Source organism: Microcebus murinus, chromosome 1, assembly GCF_040939455.1.
Source record: "Microcebus murinus isolate Inina chromosome 1, M.murinus_Inina_mat1.0, whole genome shotgun sequence".
NCBI classification, from domain to species: Eukaryota; Metazoa; Chordata; class Mammalia; order Primates; family Cheirogaleidae; genus Microcebus; species Microcebus murinus.
In genome coordinates, this window is record NC_134104.1 from 165,045,411 (window position 1) to 165,058,086 (window position 12,676).

Below are 12,676 nucleotides of genomic sequence, written 5' to 3' on the forward strand. Positions count from 1 at the left end.
TCCCCTCGCATGGCCACCCCCTTCCCCTTCCTGCTCCTCTACTCCTGGTGCCCCTCCATCCAGGGGCCAGACCTTAAAGAGTCACCGCAAGAGAATCCTGGTCCCAAAGGAGCCTTCTGGGGGACCGGTGCTGAGAGAGGTTGTGGGCATGGCCCGCTGGGGCTCTGCCCGACCCAGGGCTGAGAGATGCCACCTCCCAGCTCTGGGTCCCTGCAGGAAGTGTTGGCAAGCACAGGGCCAGTCCCCCAAAGGCCCAGGTGCAGGGAGCCCAGGCCAAGCAGCCTGTGGAAGAAGCCACTTGCCGTGCCACCCCGGGAACAGGACTGCAGGCCCCGGCCCTTCCCACCTCCTCCTCCTCCTCCTCCTCCCCCCCGCACCCCCCCCCCCCGACATGGCACAGGGCTCAGAGACACCTCAGACTCTTGCTACCCAAGGTGCAAAGGGCATCAGTTGCTCCTCCAACCCCCCCGCCCAGCAGACCACGTTGTCCAGCCAGCCCCCGGGCCTCCCTGGGGTGCCCAGCACAAAAGTGCAGACACCCACCGGACCCTCAGTCTCAGCTTTCGGATGTTTTTGCCACTCTAAGGACCCGCAGGCCCGCTGGGCCTTCGGGCAGGACAGAGAGCCCCGGGATCCGACGTGGAGAGCTGCGTGTACGTACGTCCCCATCAGGAGGCGGTCCCCACCTCCGCGGCTCTCCCCTTGCGGGGAGCGGCAGCCCAGCCGGCAGGCAGCCGCAGGGCCTCAGGGAAGACACCAGGCTGGGCCCCCGCGGCACAGCGGGGGCACGTCCCCCGCACTCACGGGACTTAGGGACGGCTGCTGGAGACTGCTGCGGCCACCCTGCTGCCGGGTTTCTGGAGGGCTTCCTGGAAGCAGCGTCCACACCAAGCCCTTGGAAGGCCCAGGCGACGGAGGAGCCGGTCAGGCAGGGGCCGAGGACGGTGAGAGGCCGGGCGGGAAGGAGCATGTCAGGCAGGGGCAGAGGACGGTGACAGGCCGGGCGGGGAGGAGCCGGTCAGGCCGGGGGCCCAGGACAGTGACGGGCCTGGCCGGGGAGGAGTGCGTCAGGCAGGGGCAGAGGAGACGGGCTGGGTAAGGGTTAGGGTGACAGTTAGGGCACAATTCACAATCGCAAAGACGTGGAAGCGACCCGAGTGCCCATCCATCCAGGAGTGCATTAATAAAATGTGGCGCGTGGACACCACGGAGTGCCATTTGGCTGTGAGGAGCAGCGGTGAGAGGGCACCTCTCGTGTTCTCCTGGCCAGAGCTGGAGCCCGTTCCAGTAAGCCAAGTATCCCAAGAATGGACACACGAGCACCACGTGAGCGCGCTCACCAGCAAATTGGTACGAACGGATGGACACCTAAGTGGACGGAGAGGAATCACCTTCATCGGGTGGGTGTCGGGCGGGTGGGGGGAGGGGATGGGCATCCACATCCATTAGGAATGGGGTGGGTGCGCACCGACTGGGGGATGGGCGCACTTGAAGCTCTGACCCCAGGGGGGGAGGCTTGGAGAGGGCAACTGTACCCGACCTTAACACTGGTACCCCCACAATACGCTGGAACCACATGAGAGGTATATGAATGAGAACACAGGGGGGAGGGGGGCACGGGCAACACATGTCACCTGAATACTTGTACTCCCATCATCTGCTTGAAAAGAGAGAGAAAAGAAAATGCAATAATAGAGGTAAGAGACACTTTTTAAAAATAATGAATCCGAAGAGAAAAGTAAAAGGAGGCCTGTGGAGCAGGTCTGGGTGTGACTCCGGATCCCCCAACATCAGGTGCCACCACCAAAGATTCCTGCGTGGAGCCCATAGAACCCCCAAAAGCAACGGGACGAGTTCTGGTCACATACTCCCTCAAAATGACATCCTGGCCTTCTTCTGGAACTCCCTCCCCTCTCAGACTCTCAAGGTTTCCTCCAGCGTGTCGGTTCCCACAGAGCAGACCTTTGGTCTGAGACCTGACAGTCCAGATGCCACGCATGCTGCCGCGTGGCGGCGGTGTCGCGGCTTGGGACAAGAGGAGGCCCCACGGTGCGGGCTGGGGCGCCAGGCACCGCGGCGGGCGCTGAGGGTTGGGGTCACCCCCACCCCGGGCCGCCGCCGCGCTCCCAGAAAGGGGACAGAACAAGAGGCAAAAAAAAAAAAAAAAAAAAAAAAGAAGCAGCCTGTGGCACCCGGTATTCCCAGGCGGTCTCCCATCCAAGTACTAACCGGGCCCGACCCTGCTTAGCTTCCGAGACCAGAGGAGATCGGGGGCGTTCAGGGTGGTGTGGCCCTAGACGGCGGCGGAGGGCGCCCCTGCCCCGCTCAAGAAGCCAAGCCTCTCTGCGCTTTTCCCCCGCCGCCGCCGCCGCCGCCGCCGCCGCCGCCGCCGCCGCCGCCTCCCGCCCCAGGCCCCGCGCCGGGCCGGGCCTGTTGAGTTCGCCGGCCGGGTCCCGCGGGCTCCCAGGGACGGGGGTGATGGGCGGGGCGGGGCGGGGGGCTGTCTCTCTATACACACACACACACACTCACACTCACTCACACTCACACAAGATGCGCCTCCACGGCTAGACTCGCCAAGGTGGAGCCCTCCCAGCCCCCCTCGTCTCCTCGCCCGGCCTCCTTCACCTACCCGCTGCCCACCCCCGGCGCGTCGCCGCCGCTGACGCTGACTGCGCACGCACGCGCGCGGCGCTCGCCCTTTGACCCCAGCCAGGGGCCGCCCTCCCCCACAACCCCTTTCAGCTGCGCCCCCCCTCGCCCTGTGGGTGGGCTGCCGCCTATTCCCCCGGGCCAGGGCTGGGGCACAGCGCAAGGGGGAGGGGAGCCAGTGTATGGGGCGTCTCTCTCTGGGGATGTGTCCCATGGGTGGGGTGGGGTGGCGTGGTCTGTGGGGCGCTGAAGAAATCAGTCCCCTCCATCTCCTACCTCTGGAAAACGCCCCAGCCCGTGGAGAACCGCCGGCACCGCTTCGTGGGGGCCGGGACCCTCCTCTGTGTCCTCCTGTGGCCCAGTCCAAGGGGCCTGGGCCTGGCCGGGGCTGCATTGGACCCCAACCACCCTGGCGTGTGGACTCGCTAAAAATCGGCCATTAGATATTGGATTCCAGCTTCATTGAGGTCATTTCACTAATGAGTGCACCGGAAAGAGTTTCCTAATCCATCTGTGAGGGTGGCAACTGAAAGAGAATTTGAAAGCTGACAGAATAGGCGAGGGAAGGCATAGGAGATTTCCACACCCAGCAAGGAAGCCTTTCCCGAAATGGAAGAAAGAAACGAGCAAACAGAGACACCGGTAGCCCGCCCGGAAAAGAGTCTGCCCCCGAGAGAAAGCACCCTGACCAGGTTCACCCGTGGGTGGGTGGCGAGCTAGCGGCGTTCAGAAGAGCGAGGCCCGCAGTCTGTGCGGAAGACACCTGCACTCGGGTGTGTGTGGCGGCCCGATTCACAAGCAGCTCTAGATGTTAAACCAAGGAGAAGCCAGGGAGTTCCCAACGCCCCAGGTGTCCTCAGCCCACGACTGGCTGCTGTGGGAATGCGAAGCCCGGCTCCTTGTCTCAGAGCGGGGTTCCCAGGAGGATCAGGCTGAAGCTGGGACTTGGCCTCAAAGTGTCCCCTCGCATGGCCACCCCCTTCCCCTTCCTGCTCCTCTACTCCTGGTGCCCCTCCATCCAGGGGCCAGACCTTAAAGAGTCACCGCAAGAGAATCCTGGTCCCAAAGGAGCCTTCTGGGGGACCGGTGCTGAGAGAGGTTGTGGGCATGGCCCGCTGGGGCTCTGCCCGACCCAGGGCTGAGAGATGCCACCTCCCAGCTCTGGGTCCCTGCAGGAAGTGTTGGCAAGCACAGGGCCAGTCCCCCAAAGGCCCAGGTGCAGGGAGCCCAGGCCAAGCAGCCTGTGGAAGAAGCCACTTGCCGTGCCACCCCGGGAACAGGACTGCAGGCCCCGGCCCTTCCCACCTCCTCCTCCTCCTCCTCCTCCCCCCCGCACTCCCCCCCCCCCCCCGGACATGGCACAGGGCTCAGAGACACCTCAGACTCTTGCTACCCAAGGTGCAAAGGGCATCAGTTGCTCCTCCAACCCCCCCGCCCAGCAGACCACGTTGTCCAGCCAGCCCCCGGGCCTCCCTGGGGTGCCCAGCACAAAAGTGCAGACACCCACCGGACCCTCAGTCTCAGCTTTCGGATGTTTTTGCCACTCTAAGGACCCGCAGGCCCGCTGGGCCTTCGGGCAGGACAGAGAGCCCCGGGATCCGACGTGGAGAGCTGCGTGTACGTACGTCCCCATCAGGAGGCGGTCCCCACCTCCGCGGCTCTCCCCTTGCGGGGAGCGGCAGCCCAGCCGGCAGCCGCAGGGCCTCAGGGAAGACACCAGGCTGGGCCCCCGCGGCACAGCGGGGGCACGTCCCCCGCACTCACGGGACTTAGGGACGGCTGCTGGAGACTGCTGCGGCCACCCTGCTGCCGGGTTTCTGGAGGGCTTCCTGGAAGCAGCGTCCACACCAAGCCCTTGGAAGGCCCAGGCGACGGAGGAGCCGGTCAGGCAGGGGCCGAGGACGGTGAGAGGCCGGGCGGGAAGGAGCATGTCAGGCAGGGGCAGAGGACGGTGACAGGCCGGGCGGGGAGGAGCCGGTCAGGCCGGGGGCCCAGGACAGTGACGGGCCTGGCCGGGGAGGAGTGCGTCAGGCAGGGGCAGAGGAGACGGGCTGGGTAAGGGTTAGGGTGACAGTTAGGGCACAATTCACAATCGCAAAGACGTGGAAGCGACCCGAGTGCCCATCCATCCAGGAGTGCATTAATAAAATGTGGCGCGTGGACACCACGGAGTGCCATTCGGCTGTGAGGAGCAGCGGTGAGAGGGCACCTCTCGTGTTCTCCTGGCCAGAGCTGGAGCCCGTTCCAGTAAGCCAAGTATCCCAAGAATGGACACACGAGCACCACGTGAGCGCGCTCACCAGCAAATTGGTACGAACGGATGGACACCTAAGTGGACGGAGAGGAATCACCTTCATCGGGTGGGTGTCGGGCGGGTGGGGGGAGGGGATGGGCATCCACATCCATTAGGAATGGGGTGGGTGCGCACCGACTGGGGGATGGGCGCACTTGAAGCTCTGACCCCAGGGGGGGAGGCTTGGAGAGGGCAACTGTACCCGACCTTAACACTGGTACCCCCACAATACGCTGGAACCACATGAGAGGTATATGAATGAGAACACAGGGGGGAGGGGGGCACGGGCAACACATGTCACCTGAATACTTGTACTCCCATCATCTGCTTGAAAAGAGAGAGAAAAGAAAATGCAATAATAGAGGTAAGAGACACTTTTTAAAAATAATGAATCCGAAGAGAAAAGTAAAAGGAGGCCTGTGGAGCAGGTCTGGGTGTGACTCCGGATCCCCCAACATCAGGTGCCACCACCAAAGATTCCTGCGTGGAGCCCATAGAACCCCCAAAAGCAACGGGACGAGTTCTGGTCACATACTCCCTCAAAATGACATCCTGGCCTTCTTCTGGAACTCCCTCCCCTCTCAGACTCTCAAGGTTTCCTCCAGCGTGTCGGTTCCCACAGAGCAGACCTTTGGTCTGAGACCTGACAGTCCAGATGCCACGCATGCTGCCGCGTGGCGGCGGTGTCGCGGCTTGGGACAAGAGGAGGCCCCACGGTGCGGGCTGGGGCGCCAGGCACCGCGGCGGGCGCTGAGGGTTGGGGTCACCCCCACCCCGGGCCGCCGCCGCGCTCCCAGAAAGGGGACAGAACAAGAGGCAAAAAAAAAAAAAAAAAAAAAAAAAGAAGCAGCCTGTGGCACCCGGTATTCCCAGGCGGTCTCCCATCCAAGTACTAACCGGGCCCGACCCTGCTTAGCTTCCGAGACCAGACGAGATCGGGGGCGTTCAGGGTGGTGTGGCCGTAGACGGCGGCGGAGGGCGCCCCTGCCCCGCTCAAGAAGCCAAGCCTCTCTGCGCTTTTCCCCCGCCGCCGCCGCCGCCGCCGCCGCCGCCGCCGCCGCCTCCCGCCCCAGGCCCCGCGCCGGGCCGGGCCTGTTGAGTTCGCCGGCCGGGTCCCGCGGGCTCCCAGGGACGGGGGTGATGGGCGGGGCGGGGCGGGGGGCTGTCTCTCTATACACACACACACACACTCACACTCACTCACACTCACACAAGATGCGCCTCCACGGCTAGACTCGCCAAGGTGGAGCCCTCCCAGCCCCCCTCGTCTCCTCGCCCGGCCTCCTTCACCTACCCGCTGCCCACCCCCGGCGCGTCGCCGCCGCTGACGCTGACTGCGCACGCACGCGCGCGGCGCTCGCCCTTTGACCCCAGCCAGGGGCCGCCCTCCCCCACAACCCCTTTCAGCTGCGCCCCCCCTCGCCCTGTGGGTGGGCTGCCGCCTATTCCCCCGGGCCAGGGCTGGGGCACAGCGCAAGGGGGAGGGGAGCCAGTGTATGGGGCGTCTCTCTCTGGGGATGTGTCCCATGGGTGGGGTGGGGTGGCGTGGTCTGTGGGGCGCTGAAGAAATCAGTCCCCTCCATCTCCTACCTCTGGAAAACGCCCCAGCCCGTGGAGAACCGCCGGCACCGCTTCGTGGGGGCCGGGACCCTCCTCTGTGTCCTCCTGTGGCCCAGTCCAAGGGGCCTGGGCCTGGCCGGGGCTGCATTGGACCCCAACCACCCTGGCGTGTGGACTCGCTAAAAATCGGCCATTAGATATTGGATTCCAGCTTCATTGAGGTCATTTCACTAATGAGTGCACCGGAAAGAGTTTCCTAATCCATCTGTGAGGGTGGCAACTGAAAGAGAATTTGAAAGCTGACAGAATAGGCGAGGGAAGGCATAGGAGATTTCCACACCCAGCAAGGAAGCCTTTCCCGAAATGGAAGAAAGAAACGAGCAAACAGAGACACCGGTAGCCCGCCCGGAAAAGAGTCTGCCCCCGAGAGAAAGCACCCTGACCAGGTTCACCCGTGGGTGGGTGGCGAGCTAGCGGCGTTCAGAAGAGCGAGGCCCGCAGTCTGTGCGGAAGACACCTGCACTCGGGTGTGTGTGGCGGCCCGATTCACAAGCAGCTCTAGATGTTAAACCAAGGAGAAGCCAGGGAGTTCCCAACACCCCAGGTGTCCTCAGCCCACGACTGGCTGCTGTGGGAATGCGAAGCCCGGCTCCTTGTCTCAGAGCGGGGTTCCCAGGAGGATCAGGCTGAAGCTGGGACTTGGCCTCAAAGTGTCCCCTCGCATGGCCACCCCCTTCCCCTTCCTGCTCCTCTACTCCTGGTGCCCCTCCATCCAGGGGCCAGACCTTAAAGAGTCACCGCAAGAGAATCCTGGTCCCAAAGGAGCCTTCTGGGGGACCGGTGCTGAGAGAGGTTGTGGGCATGGCCCGCTGGGGCTCTGCCCGACCCAGGGCTGAGAGATGCCACCTCCCAGCTCTGGGTCCCTGCAGGAAGTGTTGGCAAGCACAGGGCCAGTCCCCCAAAGGCCCAGGTGCAGGGAGCCCAGGCCAAGCAGCCTGTGGAAGAAGCCACTTGCCGTGCCACCCCGGGAACAGGACTGCAGGCCCCGGCCCTTCCCACCTCCTCCTCCTCCTCCTCCTCCCCCCCGCACTCCCCCCCCCCGGACATGGCACAGGGCTCAGAGACACCTCAGACTCTTGCTACCCAAGGTGCAAAGGGCATCAGTTGCTCCTCCAACCCCCCCGCCCAGCAGACCACGTTGTCCAGCCAGCCCCCGGGCCTCCCTGGGGTGCCCAGCACAAAAGTGCAGACACCCACCGGACCCTCAGTCTCAGCTTTCGGATGTTTTTGCCACTCTAAGGACCCGCAGGCCCGCTGGGCCTTCGGGCAGGACAGAGAGCCCCGGGATCCGACGTGGAGAGCTGCGTGTACGTACGTCCCCATCAGGAGGCGGTCCCCACCTCCGCGGCTCTCCCCTTGCGGGGAGCGGCAGCCCAGCCGGCAGCCGCAGGGCCTCAGGGAAGACACCAGGCTGGGCCCCCGCGGCACAGCGGGGGCACATCCCCCGCACTCACGGGACTTAGGGACGGCTGCTGGAGACTGCTGCGGCCACCCTGCTGCCGGGTTTCTGGAGGGCTTCCTGGAAGCAGCGTCCACACCAAGCCCTTGGAAGGCCCAGGCGACGGAGGAGCCGGTCAGGCAGGGGCCGAGGACGGTGAGAGGCCGGGCGGGAAGGAGCATGTCAGGCAGGGGCAGAGGACGGTGACAGGCCGGGCGGGGAGGAGCCGGTCAGGCCGGGGGCCCAGGACAGTGACGGGCCTGGCCGGGGAGGAGTGCGTCAGGCAGGGGCAGAGGAGACGGGCTGGGTAAGGGTTAGGGTGACAGTTAGGGCACAATTCACAATCGCAAAGACGTGGAAGCGACCCGAGTGCCCATCCATCCAGGAGTGCATTAATAAAATGTGGCGCGTGGACACCACGGAGTGCCATTCGGCTGTGAGGAGCAGCGGTGAGAGGGCACCTCTCGTGTTCTCCTGGCCAGAGCTGGAGCCCGTTCCAGTAAGCCAAGTATCCCAAGAATGGACACACGAGCACCACGTGAGCGCGCTCACCAGCAAATTGGTACGAACGGATGGACACCTAAGTGGACGGAGAGGAATCACCTTCATCGGGTGGGTGTCGGGCGGGTGGGGGGAGGGGATGGGCATCCACATCCATTAGGAATGGGGTGGGTGCGCACCGACTGGGGGATGGGCGCACTTGAAGCTCTGACCCCAGGGGGGGAGGCTTGGAGAGGGCAACTGTACCCGACCTTAACACTGGTACCCCCACAATACGCTGGAACCACATGAGAGGTATATGAATGAGAACACAGGGGGGAGGGGGGCACGGGCAACACATGTCACCTGAATACTTGTACTCCCATCATCTGCTTGAAAAGAGAGAGAAAAGAAAATGCAATAATAGAGGTAAGAGACACTTTTTAAAAATAATGAATCCGAAGAGAAAAGTAAAAGGAGGCCTGTGGAGCAGGTCTGGGTGTGACTCCGGATCCCCCAACATCAGGTGCCACCACCAAAGATTCCTGCGTGGAGCCCATAGAACCCCCAAAAGCAACGGGACGAGTTCTGGTCACATACTCCCTCAAAATGACATCCTGGCCTTCTTCTGGAACTCCCTCCCCTCTCAGACTCTCAAGGTTTCCTCCAGCGTGTCGGTTCCCACAGAGCAGACCTTTGGTCTGAGACCTGACAGTCCAGATGCCACGCATGCTGCCGCGTGGCGGCGGTGTCGCGGCTTGGGACAAGAGGAGGCCCCACGGTGCGGGCTGGGGCGCCAGGCACCGCGGCGGGCGCTGAGGGTTGGGGTCACCCCCACCCCGGGCCGCCGCCGCGCTCCCAGAAAGGGGACAGAACAAGAGGCAAAAAAAAAAAAAAAAAAAAAAAAAGAAGCAGCCTGTGGCACCCGGTATTCCCAGGCGGTCTCCCATCCAAGTACTAACCGGGCCCGACCCTGCTTAGCTTCCGAGACCAGACGAGATCGGGGGCGTTCAGGGTGGTGTGGCCGTAGACGGCGGCGGAGGGCGCCCCTGCCCCGCTCAAGAAGCCAAGCCTCTCTGCGCTTTTCCCCCGCCGCCGCCGCCGCCGCCGCCGCCGCCGCCGCCGCCTCCCGCCCCAGGCCCCGCGCCGGGCCGGGCCTGTTGAGTTCGCCGGCCGGGTCCCGCGGGCTCCCAGGGACGGGGGTGATGGGCGGGGCGGGGCGGGGGGCTGTCTCTCTATACACACACACACACACTCACACTCACTCACACTCACACAAGATGCGCCTCCACGGCTAGACTCGCCAAGGTGGAGCCCTCCCAGCCCCCCTCGTCTCCTCGCCCGGCCTCCTTCACCTACCCGCTGCCCACCCCCGGCGCGTCGCCGCCGCTGACGCTGACTGCGCACGCACGCGCGCGGCGCTCGCCCTTTGACCCCAGCCAGGGGCCGCCCTCCCCCACAACCCCTTTCAGCTGCGCCCCCCCTCGCCCTGTGGGTGGGCTGCCGCCTATTCCCCCGGGCCAGGGCTGGGGCACAGCGCAAGGGGGAGGGGAGCCAGTGTATGGGGCGTCTCTCTCTGGGGATGTGTCCCATGGGTGGGGTGGGGTGGCGTGGTCTGTGGGGCGCTGAAGAAATCAGTCCCCTCCATCTCCTACCTCTGGAAAACGCCCCAGCCCGTGGAGAACCGCCGGCACCGCTTCGTGGGGGCCGGGACCCTCCTCTGTGTCCTCCTGTGGCCCAGTCCAAGGGGCCTGGGCCTGGCCGGGGCTGCATTGGACCCCAACCACCCTGGCGTGTGGACTCGCTAAAAATCGGCCATTAGATATTGGATTCCAGCTTCATTGAGGTCATTTCACTAATGAGTGCACCGGAAAGAGTTTCCTAATCCATCTGTGAGGGTGGCAACTGAAAGAGAATTTGAAAGCTGACAGAATAGGCGAGGGAAGGCATAGGAGATTTCCACACCCAGCAAGGAAGCCTTTCCCGAAATGGAAGAAAGAAACGAGCAAACAGAGACACCGGTAGCCCGCCCGGAAAAGAGTCTGCCCCCGAGAGAAAGCACCCTGACCAGGTTCACCCGTGGGTGGGTGGCGAGCTAGCGGCGTTCAGAAGAGCGAGGCCCGCAGTCTGTGCGGAAGACACCTGCACTCGGGTGTGTGTGGCGGCCCGATTCACAAGCAGCTCTAGATGTTAAACCAAGGAGAAGCCAGGGAGTTCCCAACACCCCAGGTGTCCTCAGCCCACGACTGGCTGCTGTGGGAATGCGAAGCCCGGCTCCTTGTCTCAGAGCGGGGTTCCCAGGAGGATCAGGCTGAAGCTGGGACTTGGCCTCAAAGTGTCCCCTCGCATGGCCACCCCCTTCCCCTTCCTGCTCCTCTACTCCTGGTGCCCCTCCATCCAGGGGCCAGACCTTAAAGAGTCACCGCAAGAGAATCCTGGTCCCAAAGGAGCCTTCTGGGGGACCGGTGCTGAGAGAGGTTGTGGGCATGGCCCGCTGGGGCTCTGCCCGACCCAGGGCTGAGAGATGCCACCTCCCAGCTCTGGGTCCCTGCAGGAAGTGTTGGCAAGCACAGGGCCAGTCCCCCAAAGGCCCAGGTGCAGGGAGCCCAGGCCAAGCAGCCTGTGGAAGAAGCCACTTGCCGTGCCACCCCGGGAACAGGACTGCAGGCCCCGGCCCTTCCCACCTCCTCCTCCTCCTCCTCCTCCCCCCCGCACTCCCCCCCCCCGGACAAGGCACAGGGCTCAGAGACACCTCAGACTCTTGCTACCCAAGGTGCAAAGGGCATCAGTTGCTCCTCCAACCCCCCCGCCCAGCAGACCACGTTGTCCAGCCAGCCCCCGGGCCTCCCTGGGGTGCCCAGCACAAAAGTGCAGACACCCACCGGACCCTCAGTCTCAGCTTTCGGATGTTTTTGCCACTCTAAGGACCCGCAGGCCCGCTGGGCCTTCGGGCAGGACAGAGAGCCCCGGGATCCGACGTGGAGAGCTGCGTGTACGTACGTCCCCATCAGGAGGCGGTCCCCACCTCCGCGGCTCTCCCCTTGCGGGGAGCGGCAGCCCAGCCGGCAGCCGCAGGGCCTCAGGGAAGACACCAGGCTGGGCCCCCGCGGCACAGCGGGGGCACGTCCCCCGCACTCACGGGACTTAGGGACGGCTGCTGGAGACTGCTGCGGCCACCCTGCTGCCGGGTTTCTGGAGGGCTTCCTGGAAGCAGCGTCCACACCAAGCCCTTGGAAGGCCCAGGCGACGGAGGAGCCGGTCAGGCAGGGGCCGAGGACGGTGAGAGGCCGGGCGGGAAGGAGCATGTCAGGCAGGGGCAGAGGACGGTGACAGGCCGGGCGGGGAGGAGCCGGTCAGGCCGGGGGCCCAGGACAGTGACGGGCCTGGCCGGGGAGGAGTGCGTCAGGCAGGGGCAGAGGAGACGGGCTGGGTAAGGGTTAGGGTGACAGTTAGGGCACAATTCACAATCGCAAAGACGTGGAAGCGACCCGAGTGCCCATCCATCCAGGAGTGCATTAATAAAATGTGGCGCGTGGACACCACGGAGTGCCATTCGGCTGTGAGGAGCAGCGGTGAGAGGGCACCTCTCGTGTTCTCCTGGCCAGAGCTGGAGCCCGTTCCAGTAAGCCAAGTATCCCAAGAATGGACACACGAGCACCACGTGAGCGCGCTCACCAGCAAATTGGTACGAACGGATGGACACCTAAGTGGACGGAGAGGAATCACCTTCATCGGGTGGGTGTCGGGCGGGTGGGGGGAGGGGATGGGCATCCACATCCATTAGGAATGGGGTGGGTGCGCACCGACTGGGGGATGGGCGCACTTGAAGCTCTGACCCCAGGGGGGGAGGCTTGGAGAGGGCAACTGTACCCGACCTTAACACTGGTACCCCCACAATACGCTGGAACCACATGAGAGGTATATGAATGAGAACACAGGGGGGAGGGGGGCACGGGCAACACATGTCACCTGAATACTTGTACTCCCATCATCTGCTTGAAAAGAGAGAGAAAAGAAAATGCAATAATAGAGGTAAGAGACACTTTTTAAAAATAATGAATCCGAAGAGAAAAGTAAAAGGAGGCCTGTGGAGCAGGTCTGGGTGTGACTCCGGATCCCCCAACATCAGGTGCCACCACCAAAGATTCCTGCGTGGAGCCCATAGAACCCCCAAAAGCAACGGGACGAGTTCT

The 12,676-nt window shown here is 63.9% G+C and overlaps 2 non-coding genes and 1 pseudogene across 2 annotated transcripts; all 3 read right to left on the bottom strand.

Annotated features, from left to right (window-relative positions):
• Positions 1-2,180: 2,180 nt before the first annotated feature.
• On the bottom strand, positions 2,181-2,299 carry LOC142874577 (uncharacterized; annotated as a pseudogene).
• A 3,494-nt stretch (positions 2,300-5,793) lies between these two features.
• LOC142875478 (5S ribosomal RNA) lies at positions 5,794-5,912 on the bottom strand. The gene has a single exon (XR_012922833.1). It is a non-coding gene; the product is annotated as a 5S ribosomal RNA (ribosomal RNA).
• Positions 5,913-9,396: 3,484 nt separating this feature from the next.
• Positions 9,397-9,515, bottom strand: LOC142875535 (5S ribosomal RNA). Its single transcript, XR_012922887.1, has one exon. It is a non-coding gene; the product is annotated as a 5S ribosomal RNA (ribosomal RNA).
• Between the last annotated feature and the right edge of the window lie 3,161 nt (positions 9,516-12,676).